The following is a 21,028-nucleotide window of genomic DNA, read 5'->3' on the forward strand; positions in this document are numbered from 1 at the left end:
AGAGGAAGGAACATTCGGATGGCCTCAAGTCTAGCAACGGGAACAAAAGTTTCTTCAAAGTCTATTCCTTCTTGTTGAGCATACCCTTTACAAACAAGTCTGGCCTTGTTTCTAATCACTTCCCCATTTTCATTCAACTTGTTTTTAAAGATCCATTTTGTCCCTATAACATTCTTATCTTTTGGTCTAGGAACCAACTCCCAAGTGTTATTCTTTTCGATCTTCTCAAGTTCTTCATCCATTGCCTTGACCCAACATTCATCTTTGCATGTCTCTTTTACATTTTGTGGTTCATTGGAGGAGAGTAATGCCAAATAGCTTGAGGTTTCTGCAATTGTTCTTCTTGTTTGTATACCTGCCTCTTTCTGCCCCAAAATTTGAGATTCTGGATGATTCTTCTGAATGTACCTGGATGGAGTCTTCTCTTCTATCCTTATCTGTTCCTCTGGTGCCTCTTTTTCATCATCAGTCTGATTTGAAGTATGGTCTTCATCCTCTTCGATATTTTCATAATTTACCTGCCTAGGAATGTTTCCTTCTTCATCAACCACTACATCAATGTTGTCGACAATTCTTCCAAGTCTTTTATTGTAACACTTGTATGCTTTGCTGTGGGGAAAATAACCAAGGAGAATGCCTTCATCTGCTATAGGTTCAAATTTGCCAAGATGTTCATCATTATTCTTAATATAGCATTTGCTTCCAAAAATTTTGAAATGTTTTACCGAAGGAGTCTCACCATACTAGAGCTCATGAGGAGTTTGAGTGCTGTTCACCCGAACATTTGTCTTGTTGAGAATAACAACCGCAGCAAATGCAGCTTCACCCCAGAAGGTTGCGGGAGTTCCAGACTCATCAAGCATAGCACGAGCCATTTGTTGAACCGTTCTGTTCATCCTTTCCACTATTCCATTTTGCTGAGGAGTCCTAGCTGTAGAGAATTCCCTTCTTATTCCATGTTCTTCACAGAAGTCGAAAAATTCATTCGAGGTATACTCCCCACCTCTATTAGACCCGAGGCATTTGATTTTGTGCTCTGATTCGTTCTCCACCAAGGCTTTGAATGATTTGAACTTTTCAAAGGCTTCATCTTTGTGCTTCATAAGTCCTATCCAACACATCCTGGAAAAGTCATCAATGAATAATATGAAATATTCTTCTCCTCGAGGTGACCTTTTCCTAGATGGGCCACATACATCAGTATGGACAAGTTCAAGAGGCCTGCTAGCTGATCCTTCCTTCTCAGGGAAGTTAGTTCTGGTTTGCTTACCAAACTGACATGATTTGCATATTGTGTTGTCTGGAATTCTAATGTCTGGAAGACCACGAACTGCCTGGTACTTGCATACTTTCCTTATCTGTGAAAAGCTTAGATGCCCCAACCTCCGGTGCCATAACCAGTGTTCATCATTTTTGCTCAAATAGCATTGTTGTTGTCCTTCTTCAAATATGTATAAATTATTTGGAGTTCTTATGCCTTTGATCACTGTTTTTCCTGTATCAAGATCACGAACACTACATCCATTTGATCGAAATATTACCTCAGTTCCTTGATCGCACATCTGACTGACACTCAGTAGGTTATGCTTCAAGCCATCAACATACAAAACATTTCCAGCTTTGACTTTTTCTTTCAACTGAACAATACCTTTTCCTTTTATGACTGCATGGGTATCATTTCCAAAAGAAACTTTCTTTCCCTTTTCTAAGGCACTATATGATTGAAGTTTTTCTTTATCCGCTGTCATATGCTTCGAACATCCACTGTCGATGTACCATTGATTTTCCTGTCCTTCTGCATATAAAGCTATCCCACATCTTTCTGGTTGCGGTTCCTTCATTCTCCATGTTCTGGCATTTGGGGTTTGTTCCTTCTGAGTTGTCTTCCGAAACCTGATCATGCATTCAAAATCTTCATGACCGAAGTTATTACAAATAGAACATTCAATTTCACTTTCAAGGGCAGAAAAGTTGTTATAGGTTCTTTTCGTGATTCCAGTCATACTTCTTTGTTTTTGAGCTTCTCTAGTCATGATTGTCTTATAGGCAACACATTGAGCTGCTTTGTGACCAAAGTTATGGCAAGAGAAACATTGGCCATTGAAGAAACTCCCGCGATTATCAAATCTATCAACCAATCGATTTTAGTTTCTACTGACATCCATTCTTGAGGCAAATTGGGAAGCTTTTACCTATGGCTGGTTGTGGCTTCTGTTTGTCCTTAAGGTAGATTGCCCCCGATTTTCTTGATAGTCTTTGTTCATTTTTGAGGTAAACTGTCCCTGATGATTTCTATTAGGCCTTTGCTCGCTCCTTCTTGTTGCATCAAGATAGCTTTTGGAGGTGGATGCTTGAGATGCTTCTCCATTATATCCCAGACCTGTCTTGATTAGTGGAGAACGCTGCACATTTATAATCTCATCCAAAGTTTCAGATCCTTTAACAAATTTAAGATTAAGAGCTTTTGTTTTCTCAATCTCTTTTCTAAGACCAACAATTTCACATTCCAATTTTTCATGATGTTTTTCCCTTTCAGCCAGTTGACATTGCAGAGAATCAATAATCACATTTTTCTCTTCTAAACAAATTTTGAGTTTAGAAATCTCTTCATAAAGACCTTCTTCATCTATAGCATCCATGTAATCATCATCTTCAAAAGGCATTAAAAGTTTATAATTATTACCTCGTTCATCTTCATCACTATTTGAAAGTCCATCACTATCTTCATGAGTGTAATAGCTTTTCTTATTTGCATTCTGTTTCTTGTTCCATCTAACAGGTTCCTTCCCCTTGTCAATCTTATCCTTATGAGGACATTTGGCAGCATAGTGACCGACTCTTCCACAAGCAAAGCATTTGAAAGGTAACTTACCTCGGAATCGTCCAGCACTCCGTTGAAGGTTTTTGACAAAATTTGATTCTTCTTCTTCTTCTGACACGTATCCTGACTCATAGTAATCTCCTTTTCCTGAAGCCTTGAAGGCAGCGTCTCTCCTGTCTGATGGTCCTCCTTTCCTCATTTCATAAGCAGTCAGAATTCCGTGCAGCTGTGACATGGTAAGGTTTTGTAGATTCTCTTTCTCTTCTATTGCAGAAACTTTAGATTCAAACCTAGGGGACAAAGATCTTAGAACGTTTTCAACCACAACAACCTCTTTTATTTCTTCACCCAAATTTTTCATACAATTGACAATCTCATCTACACGAAGGAAATAGTTAGCCACACTTTCATCATTGTGCATTATGAGATTTTCATACTGAATTCTGAGGGTTTGAAGTTTTGCTCGTTTTACCTGTTCATCTCCTTCATATCTCAGAACAATCTTGTCCCATATTTCTTTTGCGGATTTGTACTGCATTACCTTCATGAATTCTGATTGAGATAGACATCCTAATAGAGTATTGACAACCTTTGCATTTGTTTCATATTTCTTCTTCTCAGCCGGATCTGTAGGAGTTGCTGATGGAAAAGTGTACCTTGTATCTATGATGTCCCAGACTTCTGTACCAAGAGATTGAAGATAGGCAGTAACTCTTACCTTCCAATATACGAAGTTTGTCTCGTCAAAAATTGGTGGCCTGATAGATGCTTTTCTCTCGTAGTTGCTCATGATGATGGATCTTCCTTCAAGCGATCAAGTTTCTTCAGAAGAACCTGCTCTGATACCAATTGTTGGAAATAATACTGAGAGGGGGGGTGAATCAGTGTTATCAAATTCTTTGCAATATATCTTCCAGATTTATACTTTAATTTATTCTTCAGATATTGATCATTAATTTGTATGTCAGTACCGTATAATAATGAGCAAGAACAAGAAAAAAAGATAGTCACACCAAAGAACACCAGATATAAGGTGGAAACCCAATGTGCGTGAAAACCACCTGCTGCAATATGTCTCTATCTTCTTTCAATTAGAAACTTCTTTTACAATGATTTTGTACTGGTGCAGTCCTTTACCAGTACGCAAGCTGCAACCTGCTGAGAGCTACAACCCTCTCTCGTTTTCCAGTCTCTCCTGGAAGGGAGTTACAACCCCCTTAGCTCTTGTACTAGCTGATCTACTAGTACGTATTTGCTGACCTACTTCTTTTCTTTCAAGGACCACTTTTCATAAATTTTCAAACTGGATCCATAAACATCAAATAATCATCGAGTACATGTGAATCAACCAATCTCATTTTACAATCACCCAACGAATCAACCAATAACTTCTCAGAATGCAGTAACCACAAAAGCAATACTAGTAATCTAAGCCCAGAACTCTGCAGCAATAGATAAAAGGCAGCCAACAAATATTTTAAGAAAAGTCCGCAACTTCACCAATAGAAACCTGCGAATATCCGCAGTTTTTCTGTGTCTGGACTGCGCAGCTCCGCACCTGCACTGTCTAACCGACAGCGTACCTTCGCACCTGTGCCTTCTACTGCTCTGCGGACCCCCACAATTGCGTCTTCTGCTGCGCTGCGGACCCCCACACCTGTGCCTTTCGCTGGGCTGCGGACTCCCGCACCTGCGCCTTCTGCTGGGCCGCGGCCCCCCACACCTGCGCTTTCTGCTGGGCTGTGGACCCCCGCACCTGCGCCTTCTGTTGGGCTGTGGACCCCTGCACCTTCTGCTGCGTTGCGTACCCCCGCACCTGCGCTGTGGATCGCTTGCAGACCTCCGAATAGAGCCAAATTAACAGTCCTCCAATGTGCCACAGACAGTCAGATCCATAGATCTGATCATGCGCCAGAGAGATCATGACTTATCAATAGATCCGCCTTACAATTTATAGATTACACCTTGATTTAGATCTAGCATTTCAAACCGATCACCCAAAATTTCAGATCTTAAGATATTCAAATTTCACAAGTGACTAGCCAAGTGATCTCCTTTCCTTTTTATAGGCAAGCTCTTACTCAAACCATGGAACAAAACTATCGAAAACCAATACAAGGGATCCAAAACTGGGGTTCAATAATTTAGATGCTATACCACGGACCAAAACCATAGGATCATGACCGTCGGACTAAATACCATGGACCAATCATAAAAATTCTCACGTGCGCGCTTCTCTGCATTGAAGTGAGTGCACTGGGGGTCGCACTTTCTGTTCGGATACCCGGCGGACATGACCGCACTTTATGAATGGCGTGCCTGCGGGCCCGCACCTTTTGAACGGTGTACCTACGAACCCCTTATTTTCCATCATTTTGAGAGCCTGAACAGAGATTTGCCACTTGAGTGAGTTGCTATCAAGTACAACACCTGTGCCATAGCGCCAAACCTGAATCATAATGCCAACAATTTTGTCAATTTATACATTCAAAATTACAATTTAAATAATGAAACATTACACTAATGAAAAATTGTATTGTCGGATTTTACGAAAAGGCCAAAAGAAAGACTAGTGAGACTGAGCCCTTGGGAATCCATTGGTTCCATTGTTTCTTTCCCAAACAACCTATTGTGGCATCCACACTGTCTCTTGTCCCTTTGTACACATGACTCCACCTATGCCACATGGATTTTGCATGTGGACCCAATACCCCTACCATGTGGATCCTCCAATGGACCCCACATCTCTGTCAAGTTACAACATGACACCTAGTCACCCCTTTCTATCTCACACTTACCTAATAAGAAGTAAGACATGGTGCTTCAAGGAGGTTCCACATCATTCGGTGACCACGACATTTTCTACACATTTTTTTTTTTTTTTAGAAGAAAAAGCTTTATATTATATTGAGAGAATATATACATGATAGATCTGAACTATGGATGATCATCTGAACAAGAGATAGACATAGAAGATCAATTGATCTGAAGAATTTGAGCATGGAGCCAGTGAAAAAGCTGATAATCAAAATGTAAAGAGACTGAGAATGAGGAGGGGAAACCAAAAGAGCTGCGAGCAAAGGTCTTATTAGGTCTGGTGATTCCGCATAATCAACAACCAGTCATTTGCGCTATCACTTTCCTACTCAACTAGTTGATTAGATTATGTCACATGGCACCTCACCCCTAAGGGATCCACTTTAATTTTGGAGATAAATTTTAAAGTAAGATATGTCCACCATAAAAACTCGTATTTAGACGTCTTTTCATGTTGTGTTTTTCAGTGCTCATTATATTGGTACAAGTGTTTTCAATATTTTTTACAGTATGATGTTGTAAAAAATTGACTTTTTGTTAGAGATACAGGGTTCATGCTTAATTTTTTCAGCTTTCTAGGGTAATAATTTCACCATATAAACTATTTTTGTCTCATTTATTTTTGAATTCACCAAATTGTTTGATATTTGTGTAGTGCCGCAAGTCATTTTTTCTCATTCTACATTCTGTTTTTTGTTTTTGTAAAATGACTAATCATAAGGTTCGATTAACCATCACAAATTACAATTCTTGGAAATATTATTGGGAGAATTTACTTAGGAATAAAGGGTTGTATTGAATGATTCTTGGGCCAGATCTTGAACATATCAATATCGCAAAATGTAGAAAATGGCACAATTGTAATGATGAAACCAAATTGTTTGATATTTGTGTAGTGCCGCAAGTCATTTTTTCTCATTCTACATTCTGTTTTTTGTTTTTGTAAAATGACTAATCATAAGGTTCGATTAACCATCACAAAGCACAATTCTTGGAAATATTATTGGGAGGATTTACTTAGGAATAAAGGGTTGTATTGAATGATTCTTGGGCCAGATCTTGAACATATCAATATCGCAAAATGTAGAAAATGGCACAATTGTAATGATGAAACTATAGTTTTAACTAGCATGACAATATTTGAAGATCTCAAATTCCATATTCAGTGCATTAACACCCCTTAGGAAGCATGGTTGAATTTTGAACAACTCTTTGGGAAAATCAATTGGATACAAGCTCATTAATTGGAAAATAAGCCCATATTTCTTGATGCAACAATGTTCCATCAAATTGAAGACTACATCACAAAATTCAAGTTCTTAAGACTTAAACTTAATCGTTGTGAATCAATAAGTTCGATGATAAGATAATAGTGGCTATTTTATCCCCTCACAGTGGGTGAGGGATACCGTCGAAATGTCATTGCCATGATGTGGACATCTGGATTCTGCAACCATCTAGCCCAATACTCATTCCCTTATTTGTCTTGCCACATAGTTAAATTTTCTTGCAATGGGAGCATTTACGAGCCCCTGATGGTCGTACACTGTCACTTATACGACTAAATGGTTAATGATTTCTCAAATTTATTGTCTGGAGAGGCTCACCTCAGTCATGGCAAGCGATGGAATAATGGTTCGTTGGCATTCTTCTTTAGGCACTCGTGGTCTGTTGGAGGAGCCGCTCTGCATGGTTCATCAGTTGTTTAAACACGTGTGGCAGCTCGAGGCCTCAGAGTATGGTTGTTGGTTCAAGCACCCCGGCTTGTAGGTAGTGTTAATTAGTGGTCTATTGCTTTATATAGCTCATGGTCCATTGAAGAAGTCATTTCGTGTGGCTCATCGTTCGTTGCATAACGCGTGAAAACTCTAGGTTACCATGTAATGTACACTTCCCATTTTAGATGCATAATGTTGATTTTGTTTTGTATAATTGAAAATGGGAGGTCTCCTTTTCAGTTGGCATAGCTATTTAGAACAAATCCTTAGTGTTTATACTCAGTTAGAGCTCCTTGTTGATTTCGACTATAGTTTCTTTTTATCAGCTGAACTCATTAAGAGAAGCATCATAATCTCAAGCTAATCAACCTGTGCTACTGGGCTGGTTTCCCAACGAGTAGGCCGTTAGCACAAGCATTATCACTTGTAATGATTTATTCTGATAATAATATTACAAATCTTACACAAAAAATAGTGATTATTTGATCTAAACTCAAATCTCTTTTTGATATTTTTGTCTTCACTCTTTATTCCACTAGTGATGCATTATGAGGAAATTATAATATTCCTACTTTGTGCTATTTTCCAAGAATTTAACATTTTGGCAAAACAAGATCTTACATATGGGTGTACTTGGTGCAGGTTCCAAGCAAAAATCCCCCTTTTCACAAAAATAAGAGCTCCAAACAATTCAAGAATCCATTCAAAGGAGATAAACAACCCCTAACCACTAAGCCACCTATAATGACTCCTCATTTAAAGTCTTAGCAAGGCACAAGGTCAAAGGAGAAGAAGCCACTTAGATCTTGTTCATTTCGTGGCAAAGTTAGACATCTTGCACACATCACTTGAAGAAAATGGAAGTGTTGGAAGCATCCATGAAGAAGCATAATATTCGGTCTGATATTTCCTCTTCTATTTTTCCAAGCCTCGTGTTTTTTTGTAGTGGAATGCTAACCAAATAAGTGGATTTTAGACTTAGGGGCCTCCCATCATATCACCAATCATAGGGATTTTTTTCTCTAGTCTTGATGATTATACATCTGAATAGATTAATATTATTTTTGTCGTGATAATTTTCCTTCAACCCCATGCAAATTTTGAGTATCTTGGCATATTTGCCTTCATTACAAAAAAATTGCATCATCATCGCCCGTATCAATAGATAAAAACTGTATACAACCAATAATATATGTCTATAAATGAAACTATTCCAGCTTGAACATTGTTTTGTAGCATGTATTGACCAGAGGGTCTGCCATCAAAAAACATACAAGAACATTATCAACATAAAAGAGATCATAAACTGATTAAAGGCGCTGTAGGGTGCATTCATTATAGGGCTTGTGAAAATATATATGGGTGTTGTCCTCTATCTGTTCAGAAATCCTCCAAGATCCCATATCCTGAAGAGTGCCTTCTTTAGAAATGAATGTGCTTTGCTTCGTATAAATATGATAGACAAAAATTTGATCAAAAGCATGCTTGATACGAAGGATCTCCTCAGCTATTGGAAGAAGAGTGTGGTTGTGACATCTTTGCACCCCATTGAAAATATTGACCACCAACATAGAATCTCCAAAGATCTGTATGGAATTTACACCTTTTTCATAGGTGAAAAGGAGAAGATACTTCAATGCCATGAATTCAACATAATTGTTTGTCCCACAACCTAGATCAATCTGATTTATAAAATAATGATTGGCATTCGTGAAAAGAACAAAACCAGACCCACAAGAGCCAATCTCAAGGGCTACACCATCAAAGAAATCACATGGAAAGGTTTGATCTATTCCTTTAGCCACAATGGTCCTTGAGGAGGAAAAAGAAACCATTGAAGAAGGGAGTAAATGGCCAAAACTTAAGCATCAACCTATTTGGGGGCTGATACCTTCTCATTGGAAATGGCCTTATTTCTCGCTAGCCACACCCCCAAAATAATGAGTGGAGGAATGTTTTGTAACTGCTTTGCGCTTGCCTATTCCCACCAAGTACACCAGGCTGCTGTAAAAGACTCTCTACAACTATAATCCAAAAGAAAGATAATTTTTCAAATTGCCCATATCCTTTGAGAAAAAGGGCATTAAATGAACATATGATCCACTGATTCTTCATTATTTTTGCATAAATACCACCACATAGGCCCAACCTTCCTCTGCTTCTATAAATTATCCCATGTAGGTACTTTATTTTCCAGAAGACACCATAGGAACAATCTAGTCTCTGCTAGACAAAACAATCTCCATATCTTTTTCCACCACCATTCCCAAGCTTTACGCAGACTAACAATTATTAGGTGAAAATAACTAGACTTGGGAGTATATTCCCCAAAAGAACAATGAATCCAACAAAGGGCATCCTCATGGCCCTGTAACCAGACATGTGAAACATTTAAAGTTGAGGTGAGATTTTTCCATTGCTCCACAAAACCAACCAATAGATCCAACTGAGCAACATCAACACATCCTTGGGCCCAGATGGAAGATCTTAAATTGTATGCAACATGATTGAGCATATACCACTCCTGATTTTTTAAAAGCGTAATTAGATCCCGTGGGAGACGATAATTTATCCCACAACCAACCTAAGGGTCCATTCCAATCTTTAAATTTTCTCCATTGCCCACTTTCCAGGCAAGACCCTCTTCAATCACAGGGAAAGAGGATAATATCACTTTCCAAATGACCGAAACATTGAGATTTTTTAATTAGATAGCCTAATCCATTATTCCATTAACAGAGGAACAATGTATTTATTGTGCACCACTGAGCTCCATAATTTGTTTGTTGACAAGAGGCTCCATCTCACCTTGGCAACTAAATATCCCACAAAAAGAGGAATGTTCTTTATACCCCAACCTACCCAAGCTTTTGGAACAAATATTTTTTCCCATCTCACACATGGGAGAACAAAGTTCTATTTAAAACCAACCCATAAAAAATGAGAGAGGACCTTCCTAATATAATTTAGGAGCCCCTTCGAGGTCCACGGTAACAACATCCTATACAATGGAATAGATTATAGAACAAACTTAATGAGGATTGATCTTCCAACTCTAGACAACCATCTCAAGCTACAAATCTTAAGCCTCTTTTCCATCTTAGTAAGGAGCCACTACTAGTGAGCCTTCCCGTAATCATTTGACTTTAGAAAAAACCCTAGGTACTTTAGGCCCTCTACAAGATTACTTGAGAAAAATGGGAAAACTTCTTGCATATACTTGGATTCATCAATGGAAAGACTAGAGGTCAGAAGAGCATATTTTGATATATTAACAAGCATCCCAGTGGATTTTTGGAAACTATTAAGGGTAGATTTTAATGTTGCTATATCACTCTTGATCCATTATTGAAAAGAAAAATGTCATCAACGAACAAGAGATGGGAAATTTCCAGGTCTTCCATCACTGTGACATCCCACATATCCCACCTCTTTCTTGCCTCCAACAAAAGTCTGTTGAGGCCCTCTTCCACCAGCAGGAATAATAGTAAGGAAAAATGGTAGAACTATCACAACCCCCATTCAACATGGAAGAAATATAATGCTAAACCATTAATAAGAACATAAAAGGTGACATAGGTTATACAACTCATGACCCAATTAATAAAGGACATCTCAAACCCCAGGTGAGTTAGAATCGAGGTTAAAAATAACCAACTGACCTTGTCATAAGATTTTGTGTTAGGCCCCTATAATACTAGTGATCCCCCATTACTATTGTCATTGTAGCCCTTATTGTTATTATTGTGCCCATATTGTTATTAGTGTGCCCCATAGAAGCCCACTATTTTTATTGTTGTGCCCTTATAGTATTATTGTTACGTCGGCTTTGATTATATTGTGACCCCTTAGACTCCTATATATAGAAAGGAGGTTTAGTCATTTGTATCATCCAAGAATTGTTCATTTGTTTAATGTAAAGAAGGTTTCCCCCTCGAAGAGGCTAATTTTGAAGGCGTTGATCTATCTTTTCTTCTATTTTGTGAGGTAGTTGCATAACATTTGGTATGAGAGCTTTGGATTCTAGGGTTTCACTGCTCCAAACAGGTCATCGTGGCATTTTATCTATAACTTTTTTTCTGCGACGTTTCAGAAGCTAAAAAAAACCATTTGAGCCAAAATCTCTCTGAACCTCGAGTCCAAATTTCAGATCTTTTCTCGCTATATTTTCGGAGATATGATCCAAGGAAGTTAGGGTTTTTGTAGGATCCCGAATTATATCTAAAACATGCGACCTTAGGAAAATCATTATAACTTTCTCTCTGAGTATTAGATTGAAATTTCATAAGAAGTTACAAAAACAGAACAGACTACAGTTTTATGTGCACCATTTTCAGGTTCGAAGGTTGAAACAGTGACACGTGGCACTTTGTACAAGTTCGCTATACTGAAAAAGTGTATATTCAGGTCATCTTGGGAGATTGGGCATAACTCTTCCTTGGAGAATCCAATTTCGATCAGACTGGTGGCATTGGAAAGAGGTCTCAGAGGGCTACCACATTTCACAATTTTAGAGATACATTAGCTTCAATATCAAGCTCCTACAAAGTGAAAAAAGGTGTGTAGTTTTTTTTTTGTATAAATTATGCATAAGTTTGGTTTGAAAAATTAGTTTGAAGGAATTCAAAGGGCATAGTGAAGCATAATTATCATTAATTGATGCCCCGAAGAAAGAAAATGGAAACACCTAGTAAGCAACCTGAAAGCTCTACCATGACTCATGAAGAAGAGGAAGAAATGCAACATGATATATCAAAATTATGAGACCAAGTGCAACAAAATTCACTCTCACAAAAAGTAACAGAACCTAAGATGGATGGTTTAAAGAAAGGCAAAGAAGTTAATATGGATGGTGTGGAAGAAAAGATGGATGTTTTAAAGAAAGGCATGGAAGCTAAGATGGATGGCATGGAAGCTAAGATGCATGACGTGGAAGCTAAGATGGAAGGAAAAATGGAAGAATTGAAGACAGATTTGACAATATTGCTACAAGAAATGTTTACTAATGGTCAAAGGGTAGTAAAGGAAACTCATGATGAGAACAAAAGAAATGTTAATCATGATTTCATAGACTCTAACATTGGATTGAAGACCCACCATGTTCCAAAGATTCATATGAAGAAGTTTGATGGAAAGGATCCCGTAACATGGATATTACAGATGGAACAATATTTCAATCTCCATAATGTTCAAAACACACAAAAGGTACGCTTTGCAACTTTATATTGTTGGAAATACTGAGAGGGGGGGGGGGGTGAATCATTATTTCTTACAATTTTTTTTTTTAATTGTTCTAGTGATTGCCAACAACCTATATAGATATGTATATGTATACACAGAACACATAAATCAACAGCTAAATTTAATGCTTTTAATAAAACTCAAGACAGTGCAAAGAAATAAATACAATATAAGTATAAATCTGATTGTGAATAGTTGCCAAGCTCCAACTTGAACTTCAGTGAGGCTCCAAGCTCCAGAGCACCAACTCTGTTTTGCAGTGGTTCTGCACTTAGGAGCACCTACCCCAATGACTTCAGTCTTGTTCAGTTTTGAGGCTCCAACCTCTTGGGCTCCAACCCAACCTTGGTATAAACAGGTATGCTGTTGCACTCTATTCAGCTGAGGTTGTCTCACTCCTGCTCTCCTGCCTCTGCTGCCTCTACATCCTTCGCTGATTTTTCTGCCTCTTTTGCCTCTGCTGCTTCTACTATCTCACCCTCGGGTTCTTCACCACCATTACCGTACCAACAGTTCTCTGTTTCTATTGTTTTGTACATTCCCATGCCTTTGTCCATTCATTTCCGCTTACACCGACTCTTAGGCTTCCTCCTCAGTCGCTGTCGTTTCCTTTGACTTGCTTGATCTTTCAGCTTCCCAATACGACCAAATCCATTTATTCCTATCTTGGTCCTCTCCTTTCCCGAAGATCTTTGAACTCTAGGAGGGGCCTCTGTTGCAGTAGCTCTAACTGGTTGCAAAGTCCTAGCACTCTGACATTGTAAGGTTGAACCCTGGCCAAACTCTGTAGTGGATCCGAAGAAATTGCTTCCAAAGCTTCCGAAAGGCAATCTGACTGTGCCATCGGTGCTGGTTATCTTCGATCGGATCTGTGTATCAACTGCCACAAAAGGACGATTATTTTCACGAAACAATCCCACCATAATAGACGATCTCATCATGGTGGAAGCCTCCATTTCCATTGCGATCCGAAAACCAAAGGAACGAAATCTAAGAACACTGATATAAAAGTCTAGAAACACCCTTTTGCCCCGCCGTTTCTCTTTTATTCCAAAAACCCACGTAAATCCTTTTTCGTTTAGCCCTAGGCGCTAAGGTGTTAACACATATAACCATGTGCTTTTTCCAAATCATATTACTTGCCGGGGTCCTCACTTGTCACGTCAGTCGATAAACGTGCATGATTAGATCCCGCCATCCGATCGTGTCCACCATATCATCCGATGGTGTTCGCTAGCCCTCATCCCTCAAGCCGCGCTCGCGATAACCCGTGGGGAAAGCGGTTTCGCGCCTATCACACTGGCCATGTGTCGCCCTTTCACTGGATCACGCGGCCATATACGGATACCGCCGTTGCTCCGTAGGCGCTACGGGGAATACTGCCCGCCCGCGAAACCGCCTGTCCCCCGGCCGTTAACCTCCGCGCAACTTTCGCTCCCGATCACCGTTGGATCCACCACGCCCTGATCCGATGGCCCACATCGATTCAGTTGTTTCTCCCAACTTAGCCTTGGTTCCCTCTGAAGTCTCTTGGGCCTTCTGACCGGTGCGGTCCTTAGTCTCCTCGGCTTTCTCAATTGAAGAATCCTTGGCTTCCTGCGTTTTTCCTGCAACACTATCCTTAGCTGCCCGTGCTTTCTCCATAGCTGCATCTTTGGTTTCCTCATCTTTCTGCGCAACAGAATCCTTATACTCGCGTGCTTTATTCACAGCCATATCTGTAGTTTCTCTCGTCTTGTCTGCTACAAAATATTTAGTCTCTCGTGTTTTGTCCACAGAGGTGTCCTTGACTTCCTATGTCTTGTCCATGACAGAATCCTTGGCATTCTTGATTTTTTCTTGGAGGCCCTTGAAGGCCGACATGGTGCCCTCCTAGATACTACCCAGTGCAGAAGAGGCAGACTCGGTGCTGGAATATTTGACAACATGTGCCATACATTTTGCAGATTCCAAGTTATCAAAGGCATTTTCCCGTCTCTCTTCTGCCTCCTGGCCAGAAGGTCTTCTTGCGTTTTCCTGTTTTGAAGCCATTGATATGTACCTTGAAAATCAAAATTATCAGTTCAACTATTTCACAGCTCTAGAATCAAAATCATTTCACTACATGTGTAAAACAAATCTCTCATGAATTTCCTATGCTCTGTGTGCTCCTCTTCTTCGGCTCTGTCTGCTTCTCTCGTCTCTATCTGCTCCTCGAATATTGCCATATTGGCATCAATGACAATCTATCTCCAACAATCTCCTCTTTGTTATTGATGGAAATATTCTTCTGCTTTCTCCCCCTTTGACATCGATGGCAAAGGGATGCATATGGACTCCCCCTGTCAAACTGCTCCCCCTGTCCTGCTACATCTTTATGAATGAACTTGAGTGATGATAAAGAAATAACCCCCATCTTTTGACGCAGATGTTCGAATGCTTCTCGAGGAAGAGGTTTTGTGAAAATATCAACTATCTGCTCCTTAGTATTGATATATTCCAGGACGATGTTTTGTTCAGCTACTTGTTCACGGAGGAAATGATACTTGATTGGTATGTGTTTGGTTCTTGAGTGCATCACAGGATTTTTGCTGAGACTGATAGCACTTGTGTTGTCACAATAGACGTAAATTGGTTGATCTGTACATATGTCGAGATATTTTAGAGCTTCCTTCTGTTAACACCCAGGTTGTTCCCTATGACTCCCAAGGGAATACGGCCGGGGTAACCACTAACCAATCTTTGGATTACAGTTTCTAGCCAAACTGTAATCAGAGAGGGCTCTCTCTTTATGATTTGTCTCTGTTTTGATACTGTTTCAGGCTAGCTATTATGCTCAGGTTTTTGGTTTAGGTCTTGGTTGAAGGACTTCTTTCAGTGCTTAAGATGTAGTGTTCAGATAGTAGTATATCATTGGGCAATGGAGTCTAGAGCTGTGAAATGTTTTGAAATGCTGGAGTGATGATGTTCAGACTGCAGGGCCTATTGGGTATCTTAAACAAACAAAATTTGAACTTAAGTGGTGATGTATGGTCAGCTAACAGAAAGCAATTAAGAATTCTCCATTAAGCTGGTGATGTGAAAGTGAAACATGTTGCTCGGGAGCAAACTTGAATTCCTGAAACAAAGGTCACTGTGAAAGATATATTCTGAAAGCGCAGCAATTAAGAATTGCACTTATCAAGATTATAGCTGAAGAAGACATTCATTAACAACATAGATTGAACTCAGGGTATTGCATGAATAAATCCTGAAGGTTATTCTTTTTCTTTGTTGCTAAATACTTAGAAATTAGAAACATATATGGATTGTAACAGATTGAAACACATAACAAAGAGAGTTACAGAAAAACTTATTGTATTGTGAGGTACACAGGAATCCTGCAGTTTTTAAACAGACACCAGAACGCATTCAACACTTCAGAACTCCGAGAAATTCCATCACTTTATTTATTAAACTCTGAAAGGGTTACAGCATAAGAACTTTTTCAAGAGAAATCAACAACAACCCCTGCAAGCTTGTGCGAGGGGCAAATATATACCATCGGTTTGTACAAAATATCTGAGTGCTAAGTTATCTCAGAAATGAATATGTTCACCAACTTTTCAAGATATTTAGATAAGAAAGTTATTACATCATTGAATACAAAGTAAATGCATCTTTATGCCTGTCAGAAGATATTTTGGCCTTTGGAGGCCACTGAGTCGGTTGGAGTGATCTGCATTAATGCTGAAAAATGCGCTTTTGGAGCTGCTCTGCTGTAGCTTCTCGGCCTGGACACCTGTAGCTTCTCACCTTGCTTTGTTGGCCGTAAATTCTGCTGAGTTGGCTCAGCTTTAATCTTTAATGCATGCTGATTCTTTTAAACTGTCCTGTGTATGACAATTTGCATTTTCCATGAACAAAATTTATTGAACGGCTTCCTGTTTATAAAATCATCTGTATTGCCTTAGTCCACCATTCTAGTGTAGGTAGCTGATGCCTGAGAATTGCATCCATAGTCTCCTCTGCCTCTGTATATTTGTAAAAATTGGGAGGCACCTCAAACAGGTGTTTAATTTCATTCATTATAAAAAATAAACTTTCTACTCTGTTGTAGAGAGTCTGTCCTGTGGCTGGCCCTGTTTCCTCTGAGGTGCTGGGCTTCTCATTGATCTGACTTGTGGCAAATGCATTAACCCTTTTGGCATACTGCTCATGTGTGAACAGTCTCCCTGCGCTGTTCAGTAAGCTAGGGAGCCCTCTGTTTTCTAATACTTGAAATTTCTCCATAAACCTGTTTACCTCAGTCTGCATGTCCTGGGTTCTTCTCTCTAATGTCTGCACCAAGTTTCTCAGTGTAAGAACCCTCTTGATTAACTAAATGTGCTCAGCTCTGTTTGAAATTCCCATGGTAGCCAACTGAGTACTTGTTCTATTGTTAAGCACATTAATCATCCTGGTGGCAATTTCAGGCATATTGCTTAGAGCAACTCTTGATCTCTGAATTTCAGTCTGTGCTTTTGGAATGAGTTCTAACTGCTCATGGATTGTTTCAATATACTGCCATTGGTCATTAATAGATTGGCCAATGTTAGCCCACAGCACTATTTTAAGCTCAGCCACAACCTTATCTAATTTGAGCTCATTCTCTAGCTCTTTGATCCTGTCTTTGAGGGCTTTTATCTCCCTACCCTTTTCTGCCACAGACTGCTTGGATTTGTCATATATATCATTTACTTTGGCCAATTTCTCCCTGGTCTCATTCAGCTCTGTCATTTGAGCTTCCAGGGCCTGAATCTCATTTCTTAGCTTTTGCATATCCAAGCTAGGGGCCTGCTCTGTTGTTGGTGGTGCTGAAGTAGATGGTGCTGCTTGTTCAGTCTGTTGAGGAGGAGGAATAGTAGTTGGAGCAGCTTCCTCAAGGTTAATGATTTGAGGAGGAGGCTGGGAGGTCTGATCTTCTTCTCTTTGTTTCAGGGTTGCTTGTAATGCTGCCTGTGCAGCCTCTGATTCTCCCAGCTTTTCTTGTGTTTGGATAAGCTGCTTGTAGAGAGACACTAGCAAAGTTGTGGCATCTTGATCATGCCTTTGTTGAGCTACTTCATCTGTTTGAGGGTGAATTGTGGCTGGGAGTTTGATTTTTCTCCTTAAAGCTACCATATCTGCATCCCTCAATTTTAATATCTCTTGTATGCCCTTGATATCTTTGGGATCATGCCCAATCTCAATAATTATATCTTCTAAGGACCTTATTCTGTTGTCCTTTGCTTGTGAGGATGCCCTTTCCAACTCAATTTGGGCAGCTGTATTATTAAGGCTATTTTCTAGCTTGTAGTTATCCAATGTCTTGTCTGCCAAGGAAGCATAGACCATCTCACCTGTTTGTTTGTGCAATTCAATTTTATCCATTGGGTGGATGTCCTTGGCCAGGACCTCAAGATTGGTCCTTAAGTAATCTGAAGGGGACTGTGGCTGCAAATTAGTTGGTATGAGGTGACTCATGATCATCTTGCCCTCCTGTACATCATATGCAGACATTAGTCTCTGCTGGTTGGTGGGAGCCATTTTCAGCAAATGGTTATACAGCTGTATTTTTATGGGTTCATTCCTTTTCTTTATTTCAATGAACTGCTGTTTAATGCTCAGTTCACCCTCTCTCTACTGGCTAGAGGAGCTGACTTCTCCTCCCACAGTCCTCTCTTGTTCCTGTTGGAAGGAACTTGCAGATGCCTCCAAACTGGGCGGGTCCATACCCAAAGATTTCCCTATAGGCATCTCTTCCTCTGAAAGGGGATTCATCCTGTGCCTCTTCTCACCATGACTTGTTGATGTAGTCAAGGGAGTCTCTCTATCCCTTTTCCTGCTTACATCCTCATTTTGTGGAGTTTGGAGGACTGAGGTTTCATTAACAGCTTCTTGCCTAGGAGGTACTATGTTTTGAGCCTGCTGCTCAGTGAGAATTGGGGCCTCAACTGCCCCTTCTTGCTGTGTAGGCTGCTCTCTGTCATGCTGCCCTACTCTTTGCTGTGATTCCTGTTGTTGCTGTTGCTCTACCTGCTGCTGCACTTCTTCTTGCTGTTCCATCTCTTTATCTGTTTGGTTTTCAGTCATGGGAGGTGGTTGCTCTTGTTCCACCTGCTTTCCTTTGCCTTTGCTGCCTGTCTGTTGAGTGTCCATGGCAGCTTGCTGATGTGTTGTTGAAGAAGAGGCAGCTGCTCCAAGTTGCCTTTGATATGATAAGGAAACCTGTCCACAAGTTTCCAAGTCAGCCTCTTTTTGCATATTCCTAGCCTCTCTCTCTAGTATCTGCTCTCTAGAGATTGGCTCTTCTAGAGTGCCCTCTTTCCAGCTTAAAGAATTTGCATACTTTTCAATATGAGGCAGCCTAACATGTGAATAGTTACCCAATTTGTGTTTTATCCTCCTGAGGGAAATAAAATGATTACGGTCATAAGGTGACCATTTGAAACTGGTTTGCAATTTAAGGCCTGCTAGGATCATATCTGCCTCCTTCCATCCCTCCTCTCTTTTGTTGTACAAAAAAGGGCCTAGCTGGCTCCTTACCTTCAGTTGTACCTTCTTGTTTTTGCTTTGGAAATGGATGTAGTCAGCATATCCAAACTGCCTGAAGTATTCTAGGGCAAACAGTCTCATAGGGACATATCTTGGCAACCTGTAAGGGTCCAATTCACAACCATATACTCTGATCACTGTGTGGTGTTGGTAAAAATACCAATCACCAATGCTGTAGGATTTGGAGAGATGGAGAATTCTCTGCATGTCATCGGTTAACCTTGGAGGAGGGACACCATACAACAATGTCATAGCTGGGTGAATGAACAGGTCTATAAATTCACAGTTTGTGTATGGCGATTGAGAAACATGATGGAAAACTGGAGTCCAAAACACAACTGACCTTGGATTCCCCTGGGCATTAAGTTTCTTGAGGGGAATGGAGAAACTGTCTGGTTGATAAAACAAGAACAGGTGGTAGATGTATGAGGTGTATCTGAACACCCTTTCCCTTGGTAGATTCATTAGCTGTTCATGGATCTTCTCTGCAATATAAGTGGCATAGTCATAGTGTACAACTGGAGGCTTTCCAGGAGAAAACATGGACATCATTGCCATTATAGTGTGATCAACATCCTCAATTCCCTTGTATCCCAGGACATAGCTGATCAAATCCACTAGCATTCTGCCCAGGTCATTCAGGTAGTGAAAATATAAGGAGGAGTCCTTATAGTTTCAGAGCTTGGCTGTACAAATAACTGGTTAATTTTGGTAATCTGGGCACTTGACAGATTACTCCCCTTCTTTATTAAATCCAACATGGAGAGAGGGGTTAATGGCCTTGCAGTATGGAAATGCAACATCTCATTTATGGTTTCTGGGGTGATAAAGAACAAAACTGAGCCTGTAGAACTGAGAACAGCTCTCTGGAAAGGATCATAGCATTCCTGGCATTTATGGATCAAGTCTGGAAGGGCATTGACTTGAGGGAGGTTGTAGATGGGCAAATTTGAGTCCCAAATCCCTAAAATATCAACTCCATTTAGGTGTTGGTCTTTCAATTCATTTAGCATGGAATATTGAACTTGGAACCCATTGGAAACCAATCTAACATCTGATAATCTACATCTCCCAGGGCTTTCCATGCTATCTCCCTGTGAGGGGCATTCAGAGGCTGAAAATTCAGGGCTATTGGTGTCTCCATAGCTAATAAGGCTTCAGATTTGTATGTAAACTGGTTCTGAATGATCAGAGCAACCCGGAGGAGTTTCTTTACAATGGAAGTGTGAATTTCAAGGAATAGAGGGCAAATGAACAGCTGCAGCAATTTGAATTATTGCTTTGAAGTGTAAATAAGACCAATGTCTGGTATCAATCTGTCTCTTTTAGCAGGTATGTACAGTTTGAGTGACTGGTTCGCGATTGCGCGAACAGAGTACAGTTTCTTATGAAAATGTGGGCAAACAAGGCTCAACTGGTGCTTTTCGACCTCTCAGTTGTAAATGGGGGCTAGGCACAAGGATTTCGCCGGTGAATTATAAGTTTCGGTGTCTTTTAAGCTATTTGAGGGAATTCACAGACAAACTAGGCGTATGAAGGATTTACAAAGGTAAATACCTGGTAAACAGCGAGCAACGGTCACGAATCTATGTAGAAATGGCACGCCAGAGGTCTCCAAATCGATTTCAGCAAGGTGGTGCAAGTTTGGACGTGAAGAAACCATGCAGAGAAAGCAACAACGAATTTGCAAAAAGTATGAAAAAACGCAAAAATTGGCCTAAATATGGATTTTTGGCATATTGGCCCGTTTTTGGATGACGTCAGCATGACGTCATCGGGTGGGGTCAAGGTCGGATGATGTCAGCATGACGTCATCGGGTGATGTGGCGAGCTATGATTGGTCCACGGGGATAGTGAGGTGGCGGACATATCAACGCGGGGGCGGACGAAGGAGCTG

At 40.1% G+C, this 21,028-nt stretch overlaps 1 pseudogene; it reads right to left on the reverse strand.

The window, feature by feature from the left end:
* Positions 1 to 14,010: 14,010 nt before the first annotated feature.
* Positions 14,011 to 21,028, reverse strand: part of LOC149138340 (uncharacterized) — a 41,310-nt pseudogene continuing 34,292 nt past the window's right edge.

This window comes from Pinus tabuliformis, chromosome X, assembly GCF_031772625.1.
Source record: "Pinus tabuliformis cultivar Carrire ecotype Pingquan chromosome X, CPIR1, whole genome shotgun sequence".
In the NCBI taxonomy this organism is placed as follows: Eukaryota; Viridiplantae; Streptophyta; class Pinopsida; order Pinales; family Pinaceae; genus Pinus; species Pinus tabuliformis.